This window comes from Aegilops tauschii, chromosome 5, assembly GCF_002575655.3.
Source record: "Aegilops tauschii subsp. strangulata cultivar AL8/78 chromosome 5, Aet v6.0, whole genome shotgun sequence".
NCBI lineage: Eukaryota > Viridiplantae > Streptophyta > Magnoliopsida > Poales > Poaceae > Aegilops > Aegilops tauschii.
In genome coordinates, this window is record NC_053039.3 from 306,756,457 (window position 1) to 306,770,640 (window position 14,184).

Below are 14,184 nucleotides of genomic sequence, written 5' to 3' on the forward strand. Positions count from 1 at the left end.
TAGTGGTTGTGGTTAAATGGACAATTGTAAATTCAGGTGCAATAAATGCTCTGCATGTTCATTTGTCTAACAGATTTAAGATTAATTAAGAAAGGATGGTTTCAAATCCCAATTTGCAAATTGTTTCTGTTCATGTTAGCGGTGCAAAAAAATGCCTATCCTAGCAGATTTGGGACGATAACATTTCATAATTTGCAAAATAAAAAATTTCATGTTCGTTGTGCAAATGATGATTACATTTAAATATTTGCAAATTAGGATTTGTTCATGTTCACCATGCAAAAAATGCGACTACATTTACAATTTGAAAATTGGGATTTGTTCATGTTGGCCATGCAAAAAATGCCCTAGCACATCGTAAGTTTTTTAGTGGGTTGGGATTAATTAGACCTAATACAAAAATCAAATACGGGATGCATTGGAGAGGCTGACGTGGGATGGACACTTTTGAGTGAGAGCAAGCGAGCTCGGGTACTCTTCGGAGTTTCCGGTCTTGTTGGCCGTTTCTTTAAGCGGTGTAGTGCAAAGTGGCGTGGGGATAGGAGGACGGCGCGCAGCACGTGTCACTCCTCTACACTGTCGTCTCTTCGCTGCTTCTTCCCCTCGCTTCTCTCCTCCTCCGATCTTGAAATCCCAGCGCATGGTGGCTGGCACCTCTCCCCTCTTTCTCTTCCCCGCCCCAAGTTTTCCAGCCTCGGCTGATGCGCACCGTTGTTCGGGAGCAAGAGGGGCCCCGCCTCCTGTGCTGTGGCGCTGCCCAACGGCAGGCCTGGACACTCGAGCCGACCGCCTGTTGCCAGCGTCGGCTTGAGCCGCCGCCACCTCCTCTCCTCTCCAATCGGGATCTCGGACCTCACCAGCAGAGCCCTCGTTTTCAGGGAAGGCAGCCATCGCCGATGATTGAGGATGCCTCCTGATGAGCATGCTCGTGGTTGCCCACATCCCATCAGTGCGTGGGAGCTGGTGTCTTTGGGCAGAGGTGGGTCTCCTTGTCTGCGATCTCACGGTCTTGTCGGCGACTCCACCTTCACAAGTATATCTGCATGTATGGTAGTTTCTGCGCTCCCTGTCTTCTTTGATAGTGATTTTTTTTGTTGCTGTTGTTGTAGAAAACAGCCAAAACATGCTTGAGATTTCAGTAAAACGGATTTTGTTTTACTATGTTTGCTCTAAAAAATTGTTCTGACCATTTCAGTGGGGATCTTCATTGCTTCTTCAGGCTGGGGAGGCTGCTCTACGCCGGGTCTTTTTCTGCTTCCTCTGTTGTGTCTTTTGGGGCAGCACGGTATGTCATTTCTTTTCTTCTATGAGGATTTATCTTGCTTCTTATCCAGTTTGTGTGGTGATGATGTGGCGTTGGATTGTCGGTGGTGATGTTTCTGTCAGTAGGCTGTGGTGGTGTCTTTCGATTCCGTCAAAAGGTTTTAGTGGTGATATTGTTTTTGTTGTTCGTCATTTTGGTGAGTATGGTCTAGTTGTGAGTTGCAGGCCATCGTCTCGGTCAGAGGAAGGGCGCGTTCTCGATCTGGTCGAACCTGGTGTGCACGGCAAGGCAGCTCTGTATGGAGGGAGAGGCAATTTGGGGACGACTTCTTGATGAGTAGAATTTACTAAGCAATTAGATCAAATACATATATATTTAATGCAATGCTCTGTTCGGTATCTGAATGCTCAAGTTGGAAAGTTGTGTCAGCTTGACAATTGTCAAATCCCTGCTGGAAAAGTACCACATTGATTTGAAGCTAATTGGCCACCTTGCGGTTGGTAGCGAGACAGTGATAGACAAAAGTAAATCCATCAAAACGTGGTTGATGCAATTTTTTGAGGTAAATCATGGAATAGCATCCCACATATATTCACCCTCTAAACCTTGATCTTGATGAATAAATGTTTTCCAGTTCTTTTAGTTCTTTGTTAGTTCAGTCTCAGTCTCACTCACTCAGTCACTACTGTTGACACCTGTCACAAATACAGGAAAGTGGTAATACTGACATTGAGGAAGTATGACTCCACTAATGCATGTTATGGTGGAACAACCTCCCTCTTGAATTGGTGTAACTTCGGTCGAAAGTCGATGTTGGGATGAGCGTTACAGCCTTGTAGTCTGCACAGATAGCACGGTTAGTCACCCAATATGGCCATCTAACTGTTGCACTAAGTGGATTCAGTTTCTCTTCCTTTTGTCTCCGTGCAACACTCATTTGTTGTCCCATATTATGTTCAGGTTTATGCAGAGGGGCCAGCTCGGCCTATGGGTGGAGCTGCTACAGTTGCTATGCTTATTGGTCCAAATGCATCTATTTCTTTCGAAAGCAAATATAGAGCTTCTCACATGACTCATGTTTACGATCTCTACAAGCCTCATCTTGCAAGTGAATATCCGGTTAGGGTTCTATCATTTGTTTTTGTTTGTTTGTTTTAGGCATCTAAATAAACAATTTTCTCAACCAGATACCATTTTTGCCTATTTCATAGTATTATATCATCTGTACACATTATAGCTAGGTTGTTAATGGGAAACTTTCTCAAACATGCGATTGAGGACCATATAGTTCCTAATAAAAAAGAAGCCTCATATAGTTTGTCTATATATAATTCCTAATTAAAAAACCTCATATGCAAGTTGGGGACATAGGTGTGTGGTTGCTGAGTTAACTGCGTCGTTTTGAACTTTTGATAAGAAAAATCCATAGTCGCCAAGCTATTATGTCCTTTTTAAGTGGCCTGAATTCGCTCGTGCTTGGTGCAGCGAGATGCATGGCACTGCGGGAGTTGTGACGGACATGGACAGATGAATTCACATGATCTTGAGATTGCATGGAACCCTATGTTGTTGACACATAAGGTGTATGATCTCGACCTCACTGAACCCTGTCTTGGTAAATTTATCAGTTCCTTACATCTGTCTGTGTAACTTGGAACCCAATTTAGACATACTCAGTTTCATAGGGCAGACGAGTAAGGAGAAGTAATTGATGTTGTTAAGAAGCATTGGGGAAAGTATGTATCTTGCGTGGAATCTCATATGTCTGTTATTTCAATTGCTTGTATGATAAAAATTACTGCGTGAAGATTTTGCTTTTGCAGTTTGCCTGGTTTAATGCTCTATTCATTTACTTTGCAGCTCATAACACTTCTGGTGAAACTACTTGTCAGCGGATGTTTACGCCATTAATGTCGACCATTATATTGGAGGATTTAAAGTAGGTAATATACTATCATGTTTAAATAAATTCTCATCTTGTTTGTTTCAAGAACCTGAGTGTTGTTACAGAATAACATATTAGCTAATCTCAATTTCTTAGGGTGACACCTGTTGCACCAATTGACATTGTTGACAGCATAACAAAAGAAGCTTGAACTAATATTAAGTTTTGCAATTGAGAAGAGGAGCGTGAGGGAATATGATGTGACATGTGAGTATCTTCTCTCTATGTAACTACATCATTGGTAATTTGTATTCTTTCACTATTTGTCATACAGTTCCACCAAATGTCACAAGTACCTAATAGAAACCAAGGGCTTCCTTTAATAGTATAAGTTTTACATCACCGAGAAACAAATTCTACAATAATGTTGGTAAGCATCATATTCACATGCCACAGCCAAAAAGAGCAAGCACATAGTATTCTAAGAATGGCCCATAAAACTAAGCGATGTAGCAGAGGAAGGTGGCAAACCTTAATCACAGCACGACATCCGCTGGCTACTGATGGATTGAATAATACCTGGAAGAAGAACATAGCAATACACACATCAAAAAGAGGCCAAGACATGGACTGGATCAAATGCATATCCTACCGGAAAAGAAACAATAGTTGGAGGTTCGCCATCATGGAAGGAGGTGGATAACAACTTCTTATTAGATTTTATTGGCCACCGCAAAAATAAATAGAAATCGTAACATCCCCATGATTGATAACAGGAAATAATAACTTACCTTCAAATCTCAGAGAGAGTGGCACACACAGAGAGTGAGAGAGAGAGGGAGACTTAGACACCATTCATCGCAGTAAAAATGAGTGCACGCCGCAGAACTGATTATAGGGGAAGAATACCCTTCGAAATTATATCCCAAAAGCTAGGCGCAGCCAATATAAATATACAACTGTCAGATATTAGAAAATGGTATTATAGGTGTGCTAATGACTAAAGTGCCAGAACAAATCATGCTCATATGCACATGAGCACATCACAACACAGACATGCATAAACACATCGCAAATTTCTGAAGAAAAGGGTCGGGGCGTCACAAGACCACATGATTTTCATAGGAAATACTTCTGGTCATGTGTCACCTAAAAGTATATACATGCAAGAACCTTTTCTCTCTTGATCTTGGAAACATCTACCTGCCTGGAAAGATGCTAGAAGCATGATCCAGGCGAGAGGAAAATTATTTTTTCCCTAAGAAGCTACAGAGAGAGAGAGAAGTGAGCCAGTGATCCTCGCCTAGCTAGTGCACACACACACACACATCAAGCCAACACACCATAAACACAGCAGCAACACGCAAGCCACAAATAGGCGTGTGGCGCAACACACGGGGAAGACAGAGACACAACCAATAGAGTGAGGAGCAGATAGCCACGCTTGCCGTCGAGCCGTTCACACTAAAAGGGATAAAAGAGTAGGACGTTTCTATTCTCAAACCTTCCCATCATAGGGAGTAATTATCAAACAGAGAAACAAAAGGAAAAGAAAAGCAAGAAGTTCCCTTCCTCCATCCGTTTTTTTATTTTCTTTCACTTATATACATCAGACTAACACACAAGCACTTTAACTATTATGAACATAATTCCCAATTCAAGAACACGGTTGAATATTAGAGCACCACATACTACTCTTCGTAAAGTAAAACCGGGCATGCCAAGTCATGACTGACATACGAAGCTCAGGAAGGATTCGATTGTGCTATTAGTCAGTAGGTACATTACAGAGCTTGTTCATGCTAAGAACATCTATTATTAGATTCTTATAACCACACTTCATGTTTCTATTTTCTAAATTAAAATAAGCGATCTCACTACAGTAAAAAATAAACACATATATAGCTGACATAATTACCTCGCGAAGCTATTAGCAAGGTAGTAGCAAAATATTATGCTATCCTAACATATTGCCAAATTACAATTGACCGATTCTAGTCTAGGTTTTAAATTTCAAAACGGAGAACAACTCACCATGCTCTTTGATTTCTTCTTGGACCCATGTTTCCTATCACCAGTCCCCTCCCTGCCGCACGAATCCTCATTGATCTATGCAAATCTCTAAACGAAAGCATCCAAATAACCAATATGTATCTTCAAAATAGAAAAATCAAATTCATAAAAGCTATCTAATTGATGGAAGGAGCTTTATTTTATAATGGATTCACTCTATCAGGCAAACTGTGATGTTTTGGCATCCACGGTCGAAACATCAATATAAGATTCAAATATTTAGACATGACAGTGAGTCATGATGTCATAAAAAGCAGAGTTTTTCTCAATCATTTATGTGGGACAAAGTACATAGTAGATATGCTTAATAATAAGTTAACAAAGATGACACCCAATGACTCAAACACTAAAGCTTTGGCTTCACCATAACAAATTAATCTTTGCCATGTACAGTCTAGCCCTCAATACCTGGCATCTCATTTTACAATGGAACTCTCTTTTCCCTTGGCAAGCAGTAGTAATGTAGCAGTAGCACTTCTTTCTCGTATACTCTGTTGGACAGAACAAATATTAGATGCTGAAAAATCATGTTACACATGAAGCCAAATGAGCATTTTTGCATAAACCAAAAGGATAAACTCACCCTGGGGTAGACTGCAATCATCTGATAATCACATCAATCTTGTATAATCTATTCAGACAGATTTGTTGGTCAAAATATGACAATTAGCGTACACCATGTAGCTTTATTAAGGGTATTGTTCAATGCCGGGCTGCAAAGTATAAACACGCGTTACTGCATTTAAATCTATGCTGCTGAAAAAATAAGTAAGTGGTAAGAATTATGAAAACATATAGCACACTTTGCCATGGATTGCAAAAACTAAAAAAGAAAAGGATGCCCAGTATGGACTCTTCTATATGCGCACCTTATATTTCCTACATGAAGAAGAATAAGAGATGAACCACTAACCTAGCAAGCAGTCAAGCGAACCTGATGGTACTGGTCTCTTGCCATCGAGGCCAATGCGCTTGACTTGGCGCTGCGTGCTACTACCTTCACGCCGCAAGACTTTCTTACTCTTGTTGTCCTCTCCCTCGAATGCAATGAACAACAGGTACATACACCATAGAGAATATGTAAGTAACTGAACATATGACATATCCTTCATCAATTCTTAAATAAAAAACTAAAGTTCAGGTTTTCTCACTGGCTCATAGCCTTCTCTTCAATCCTTGCTTCTCACAAAGAGTTTTCCTCTCCCTCCAATGCAATGAACAACAAGTGCATACATCATAGAGAGAACGTTAGCAACTGAACATATGACACGTCCTTCATCAATTCTTAACAAAAACTGAAAATGAAGCTCTTCTCATTGGCTCATAGCCTTCTCTTCAATCCGTGCTTCTCACAAAGTGTTTTCAGATTCACAAATAACCAAGGAGGCAACCAACAACATATAGTAGCACATAGCAGTAGCACAAGTAGAGTTAGGCCAAGCAGCAGCCAAACCTGGCAGCAGCAGAACCCACAGCAAACACATCTACCAGCATAAATTCAAAAGTGAGAGGGGGGAGGAGGAAAGAGCTCACCTACCTGTAGAGACAAGAATGGCTTGAGGAGTAGGGTCGTGGATGACAGGTGGCTGGGCGGGCTCATCTTTAAGCAGTTTTCATTGCTGGCCACAAAAGCTTCATCTGGAGACTGAAATCATAAAAGTTGTGTGCATAAAGACGAAAATAAAATCACTCTAAGGAAGATGAGAACGACAAATTGAAAAGCTCATTGTACCTATTAAACTAAGGACAGAAATGACCTTTATTGAACTAACATACTGTACCTAAGAGACTGAGAATCAGGGACAACCTTTATTAAACTAAAAAAATTGATCAAATTGGGCATTTAGAATTCCTCCTAGATATTGTGAGCAGCAGAGGTCCGATATGTTTCGAGCCCAGTAAAAATATGCATGCTTTCACATGTTTCACACATATTTAATACCTTCTATGTGTATGCATACATAGAAACAAGAATGTCTAAATATACAAGCGTGCATGGAAAGACAAGGACCAGATTCTTTCCTGAATGTCTAAATGAACACACAAGAATGTTGCGCTGGTCAAATCGCCCACGTCGTGTCGTTGCTGCCGGCACTGTCGGCGTTGATGTACATGTACTCCACGACTGTGCTGTTGCCTCTGGTAATCAGCACAAGAATCCTTCATTGTGGATGCTCACACGAGCTATTGGCATCAAATTAGGAATCATTATATATGGTTTTTCAAACTATAAGCCTATAAAAAAGCAAATACATCAAGACCTAACATAACAGCCAACGGTTGCAACCATAGCCTAAGTTAGAGAAAGAACAACCTAGCCGGAGCATACCTGCAAGCCAATGGCGGCCATGATGAACAAAGGCTGACCACCCCTTCTCCCTTGCAGCTCCACCCCAGTGCGATGGGAGCGCTGTCCCGCTGCTTCTTGCCCCGGTCACCGGCCATGCTACTCCTTCGCCCCACAACCGGCCTCCCCTGCTCCTCAACCTCCACCGTCAAGACCCAGCTGCAACGCTACTCCTCAATTTTGCCGCGCCGCCCCTCTTCTCCTGCGGGATGTGACCCTTCTCTTTGAGGAGAAGCCGGCACGCGGGAGGATCCTGCAGGATCCAGTAGTAGGAGAGGAGGAGAGGCAGCGCTGGGCAGAGGAGGAGGAGGAGGAGGGGCGCGGCGGCGGCGGCGGTCGTGAGGAGGAGAGGAGAGACGAAGCATGGGGTATGGGGATCGAGGATGTGAGGGGATTGCAGCTAGGTTTTCACCCGATTCCACAGCGCATAGAACGGACGAGACCCTGAGGTTTCTTCTCAATGTAACTGCCAAACGGGCCCGCGAGGAAAGGAGCCCCACACGTCATCCACTGCAGCATGAAAGATCAATGTTCAAAGAAACTAACCGCGGGATTTTCGACAGCACTGTAAAATCGGGCCAGCGAGGCAGATCGTGCGGCCAGAACGCATGGGCGCCGCGATGCCGCTTAGTAGGCGGGTTGCATAGCTAGAATTATATGTTCAATCTATCTGAATTTCAGCGAGAAGACATGCAGCTCGCTGTCCTCCGAATCTATCTGAATTTCAGAGAAAAGACATGCAGTTAGCTGTCATCCGAATCAATCTGAATTCCAGGGAAAAGACAGGCAGCTAGAGCTAGCTAGGTTCAGCACTACTCTTCCACCTTTTGACCCGCTCAAACATTCAGTACTACACACGTACCGCTTCAGTTGCTACTCCACCACTCGTATATATTTACCTGATCGAATGCAGAAAAACAACCAATTCGTAAATTTAGGAGATGAAAGCTGAGCAATAACGTGGAGGCCGGGACGGCAAGAACTCAGTGAAAAGGAACGTAGGCAGTACGCCGTGCGTGGTATGCTGTGGCCGTAACTGGCAGGGCCGTCCAAGTCATGACCGAGCCCCCACCCCTCTAGAAGCAGACACCCGCCTCCTGGGAAATTTACCGGTCATTCATACGCCAGAGAGAGCATCCCGCGACACCCGGACGGAAAACTTCCAAGGAAAAGAGCGAGCAACACACGGCGCGCGTGTGCTATGTCCCCCATGTGCGCGGCACGCAGAGGCAGCAGGGGCCGGTCAGGAGCAAGACCGCGTCGTGCCATACTCTGTACACCCATGGACTGTACTGGGAAGGAAGGGGATAATTACTCCATCGGGTCGAGTAAAGGCGACGACGCCTTTTCTTTTCTTGTTGCTGGCCTTGCCCGCGCGTACTCTACCTACGCAGGCAGTGGCACAGATGCTGCATCCATTGGCATGGCCCCACGCGGTGCCCGCCGCGTACTCCCGGCCCAGTCACAGTCCCGCCGGTGGAGATCGCACGCGGCCAGCCACGCGGTGCCCCTCTTTCCTTGTCGCCTTGTCACTTGATTAATCGATGCGTAGTTAGTAGGAAACCCGGGGCCGGTTTTGAACGATCGGAAGAGGGGGGAAAAAGGCTTGTTTGTTGCATTCCATGGCTGCAGTTGACAAGGGAGTGAGGGACCAGTGGTTTATGATCAAGTTGCTGCCTGCGCGCCCATCGCCACCACCACTTGGCACTCCCCTCCCAAGTTGCAGGCAGATAGACAGTGGAGCCAACGGAGGGTGGGTTCACCCTACAGGTGTTTAGTGCCATGTGGGAAATAAGCTCGGGAGCTGCGAGCATCTACGACGCTCATCACTCTCTGCAGCCAGCCGCGTGGGTACATGCATGCATGTATGTGGGGGTGGGCGGGGCCACCCACAAGTGGCCGGGGAATCCCGCGGGAACTGATGTTGTGTCACGCTCACATGGCCACTCTTGTCATTTCGAGGGTGATCTAATTAATCGGTTGTGTGGGCAAACTGGGCTACCCGACCAGAAGTAGTTTTCCGCTCATAAATTAAATATAGTCCTAGTCACGTTTAGCATAGGCAGGGTTGATATATGACATTGTTGCTGAGTTTGTAATTTGGAACATCCATTTTAGGGGGTGATATAGTCCTAGTCACGTGTATTTTAGTTTTAGATACATCCATTTCTGCGACGAGTAATTTGGAACGGAGGGAGTACTATCATATTGTGCGCTAGGCTCACGGCCGTTCCATCGCATTCGAATTTCAAAATGTCTAGGGGGTGATAAAAGAATGCTAGAAAACGAGCAAACAGTTTGCGAAAACCCCTGCATCTTTTGTTTGCGGAAACCAGTGCACCTTCCAGAGATATAAGTATGAACCACTTATTTAATCTATGTTTCGATTTGAAAAATGTCCCTGTCGTGGGTACTGTACTCCACTTGTACCGTATTGTTTTGGCAGTGGCTCCCACCCACACTCATACAGGCTCTCCGTGTCATCTCCGTAGAGTAGAAAACGTGCATGCATGCATTCACACATAATAACTGTTGCCTTTGCTGATCTTTTCCTTGCGCGCAGTCTGTGGTGGGCCTATTTCTCCACGGATGCTTCCCCTGTCATGTCTGTTGCACACTAGCAGAGTGGCAGTGGCTCTATTTGTTGCTACAGTACAAATTTGTGGAGTACACAACAGAGGGTTGGACATTCAAGGACAGTATAGGAACTACCACGAAGTTTTCAACCGTCAGATGTTTTCCCACCATCGCCATGCGCCGTTAAAATAAATCCGACGCCATTTCAGTTTAATTACTAGCTAAGCTGTTCTGCTGCTGGACTTAGAGAATCGCTTCGGGAAACAAATATAGCAGACTCATCAAAGCCGCGCATATACAGTAGAACCAGAGATTCTCAGAAATGTTACTCTTACCAGTACGGTACGTGCAGTGCGTGCGTTGGTACAGTACTGCACATCGTTGAGGTACGGAGAAGATACCCATCGATCGGTCACCACTTGCTTTCTCTCTCCGACGTCAGTGGCTCTCCCGGCGCTGACGTACACGCGCAAGGATGCATGAACCTGGTCAGCTTCCAGGTTGCTTCGCTTCGCCAGCAGCCAATGGCGTGCATGCTAGCTCTGACTTCACCACACATCAGACCCCCACTAGTACTACCTCTGAATTTTAAATCCCTCTAGAAACGGGGGTCTCTTGCACCACGCAAAGGCGTTCCCTTTGCCAATTTCCACGCCCACAAAGCGGCAAAGCGCGCACGGGTGGCTAAATATCATCAAAATAAAAATGTTTCATGTCATGCACTCCTGCACGGTAGAACTGAACTTTCAATGGGATCTCGTACTAAGTAAAAATAGTTCTAAAAAGAATACTACTCCTACTAAATTAACACAGACGAAAATGCACCCAAGGTATTCTTCTGCCGAAGACGGAAATTAACTGCGACGTTAATAATTATGATTATTCTAATGAATGATACTTGAAAAGTCCACTGATCGATCGGACCTGAATAACGGCGGGAGAAATGCTTGAGGGCACATGCGCCAACTTTGGGATACAAAATTGGTTCTCTCAGGAACCCTTCGTAGTTTAGAGTTTCTGCATGGATAGATAAATATCTCCGTTGGTTGGATCGAAGGCCAGCTGCTACCGTGGTTCCTGTTCAAGCATGCAAAGGGGCAACATGAAATTGGTCAGCATCATGATTTCTCAACAAAATAATAAAATTAGAAATTGGTCAGCATCATGGGCAACTGAGCTTTTAAATTCCACATCGATCTCTCCTTTGGTCTAAGATTCCTGCAGCGTTGGCAGGGAGCGCCAGCGGCTTAATGGGTCCGTGCCAATTTTTGGAAGTGACCCGTCCTGAAATTTTTGCATGCTAATACAAAATAAAAATGGCCAATGTGGATGGTCAGGTAACGCGTCTATCTGTATCCCTAGCAAGAAGGGCCAGTGGAGCTGTGGAGGTGATGCATGATCACTACCACACAGTGCTGATGGGTGTATTTTACCCCATTATTTTCTAAGTTTAATTTTAATATTCTAAAGAAAATCTTACGGTATCTCTTTAAATTGCTTATTAATGACAAAATACTTACAAGATGTATAAATCTCCTTATTTCGATATTTTGTTGCGGATATGATGGATAAAATAGAAAACAGACACAATTTTGTAATTTCCTCCCAATTTGGAGTATTTTCGTATGTGGTGTGATGTTAACCGTCTCTCCAAACTGCAAGACGAGCACTGGTCCACCTGCAGTTGGTTTGGCCGTATAGTGGTTGTACCAAGCGGGGACACCTCACTAACATCAAGTCGATGATTTTAGCCCTTTGTTACGAGAATAGCCAACATATATGTCAAAATATTAAACAAAATTGACGACATGAGGTCACCTTGTCTTAATCCCTTCTAAGTTTGAAAATAATGACCGATGTTATCATTGACCTTAACCCCAATACTCCCGCCCTGAACGGAACGTAACGAGTCACTTGTTCACCCCGTTCAGCCACAAAACCTTTCATTTGAAGAGCTAGTTGAAGAAAAGAAAAAACCACTTTACTTTTGTTGAGTATTATATTTAGTTAGGAAATATGAGATAGATTAGGATATGTTCCGGCTTGTCTTGTACTCCAAGTTGACCATGTACTCCTATATACTCCCTCCGATTCTATTTACTCTGCGCATAACTCCAATCACGGATACCAAGGAGCCCCAATGAAGCAAAAGAATGGACGATTTTACCCCGATGTCGGTGTCAAAACCGGCGGATCTCGGGTAGGGGGCCCCGAACTGTGCGTCTAGGATCGATGGTAAGAGGAGACGGGGGACAGGATGTTTACCCAGGTTCGGGCCCTCTCTATGGAGGCAATACCCTACTTCCTGCTTGATTGATCTTGATGAATATGAGTATTACAAGAGTTGATCTACCACGAGATCGTAATGGCTAAACCCTAGAAGTCTAGCCTATATGAGTATGGTAATGTGTATATCCTTTCCGGACTAACCCCTCCGGTTTATATAGACACCGGGGGGATCTAGGGTTTACATAGAGTTGGTTACATAAGAAGGAATCTACATAGTCGGTTGCCAAGCTTGCCTTCCACGCCAAGTAGAGTCCAATCCGGACACAGGTACAGTCTTCGGCCTTCATGTCTTCACAGCCCATCAGTCCGGCCCATGGATAACAGGCCGGACGCCCGAGGACCCCTTAGTCCAGGACCCCTCAGTAGCCACTGAACCTGGCTTCAATGACGAGGAGTCCGGCGCGCAGATTGTCTTCGACATTGCAAGGCGGGTTCCCCTTTTTCCGAACTCCAAGATAGTCTTCGGATGCGATGATAGTATCCGGACCTGTCACACACACCATACAAAACCGCAGAGAGAATATATTTTTACACGAGTTCCATCCGCTGACAACTTTTTCGCAGCACGACATTACGTCTGATCGGTCATAATTTCGAACCGTTTCTCTTCTGCTGCTCCACGTTTCGAGACGCGGTTGCTATTGGCACATCTTGTCAAAGCAGAGATCGTCTCCCCTTATCGCAGGATTCTCATCAATGCGGGCATGGTTAACCCAACCGTGCCGATTATACGGCCCTTGGGAATAGGCGAATCTTAAGGTAAGCGAGGAGGCGCTCGATATTCATGGCCTTTATAAGGGGATAAGGATTCCCTCTTCCTCTCTCACGCCTTCTCTCTGTCTCCGTCTTTCCAATCTCGACCTCCAGCGCCCAAGCTCTCATCTCCTTTCCACTCAAGCAACCATGTCCGGATCCGGAGGTCAGGGCAAGTGGATGGTCTCATCCGTCAAGGAGGAGGACATCACTGAGCTTCGGGCGGCCGGATATCTGGCGAAGGAGATCGCCCACCGTCTGCCGGCCGAGGGACAGGTCGTCCCCACGCCGAAGCCCACCGAGAGGGTAGTATTTATCCCCCATTTCTTCCGCGGGCTAGGGTTTCCACTCCACCCTTTCGTCCGCGGGCTGATGTATTATTACGGGATAGATTTCCATGATCTGTCCCTGAATTCCTTCCTCAACATCTCGGCGTTTATCGTCATGTGCGAGGCCTTCCTGCGCATCCAACCTCATTTGGGGCTGTGGCTCAAAGTCTTCAATGTGAAGCCGAACGTGGTGGATGGCCAACAGGCGTAGTGCGGAGGAGCCATGGTGAGCAAGTTACCCAACATCTCTTGGCCGAAAGGAATTTTCGTTGAGACAGTAAAGGAGTGGCAGAGACAATGGTTCTACATCACAGAACCCCGCGGCACCACCTGGGCCGCGGCTGCCGAATTCCGCTCTGGTGCTCCCCTTCGACTCACCTCCTAGGTCGAGAAGAGTCCGGATTGGTGTTCGCCCGATGAGCTGATAGCGTTGCAGACGCGCGTCCAGAGCATGATAGCCAAGGACGTCAAGCTTGTCGATGTAATCCAGGTGATGCTAGTTCGCCGGATTCTCCCCTGCCAGCGCGGAAGTCGCCCTCTATGGGATTTTAATCTGAAGAAGCATCAAACCTTGGTGAGGCTCTTCGAAACCACCCATGAAGATGCCTGGAAGTTGCTTTTTAAGGGCAATGAGAAGCCACCGGCCACGGATTCAGACTGTGGTCAC

The 14,184-nt window shown here is 45.2% G+C and overlaps 2 long non-coding RNA genes across 3 annotated transcripts; one reads left to right on the plus strand and one right to left on the minus strand.

The window, feature by feature from the left end:
• Positions 1–1,980: 1,980 nt before the first annotated feature.
• On the minus strand, positions 1,981–7,932 carry LOC120965070 (uncharacterized). Its single transcript, XR_005757225.3, has 7 exons — positions 7,552–7,932; positions 6,136–7,406; positions 5,806–5,935; positions 5,631–5,713; positions 5,184–5,270; positions 3,681–3,728; positions 1,981–2,104 (listed from the first exon to the last, which is right to left on the minus strand). It is a non-coding gene; the product is annotated as an uncharacterized lncRNA (long non-coding RNA).
• On the plus strand, positions 2,013–10,815 carry LOC120965069 (uncharacterized). 2 transcript variants are annotated; one of them, XR_006664158.1, is made up of 6 exons: positions 2,013–2,120; positions 2,225–2,383; positions 2,750–2,845; positions 3,125–3,207; positions 3,306–3,416; positions 10,133–10,815. It is a non-coding gene; the product is annotated as an uncharacterized lncRNA (long non-coding RNA). The 2 variants fall into 2 exon arrangements; XR_012184711.1 differs by having other exon boundaries at positions 3,125–3,203.
• The last annotated feature ends 3,369 nt before the right edge of the window (positions 10,816–14,184 follow it).